Source organism: Brassica oleracea, chromosome C7, assembly GCF_000695525.1.
Source record: "Brassica oleracea var. oleracea cultivar TO1000 chromosome C7, BOL, whole genome shotgun sequence".
Lineage (NCBI taxonomy): Eukaryota > Viridiplantae > Streptophyta > Magnoliopsida > Brassicales > Brassicaceae > Brassica > Brassica oleracea.
The window spans coordinates 48,223,626-48,224,108 of record NC_027754.1 but is presented as its reverse complement, the minus strand read 5'-3'; positions in this window follow the sequence as shown (position 1 = coordinate 48,224,108).

Here is a 483-nt window from a genome sequence, read left to right as displayed (position 1 = left end):
AGAAAATAAATCTATCAATTTAACGGTCAAACAATTCTAGCAACATAGCATCATATTCAATCAGATTTAAAACCTCAATGATCAAAACCGAAAACAGTTTTGATTTCAAAATATTCGATTAGGGTTTTAATATGTGATTTGATAATTATAGTATAATTAATTCTGATACTTCTATTATTTAAGGTTTATAGATATAGGGTTAGGGTTTATCAGATTTTAAATTGTAAAAACCGATTTGGGGTTTTAATCATGTAGGAACATGATTTAGGGTTTGGGGTATCAAACTTTTAGAGCTTCGATTTACTCAATTAAGATTTTTGATCTATTACCCTATGGTTTTGATTCATAAAGATTAGAGTTTTAGGGTTTCATTCATTATCAATCAATCCATGTTCGATTATGGGTTCTTAGGTTTTGAATTACCTTTTAACCTTAGATGATTGTTGAATCGGACCACCAAAGAAGTTGAGCCGCGAGCTAGAC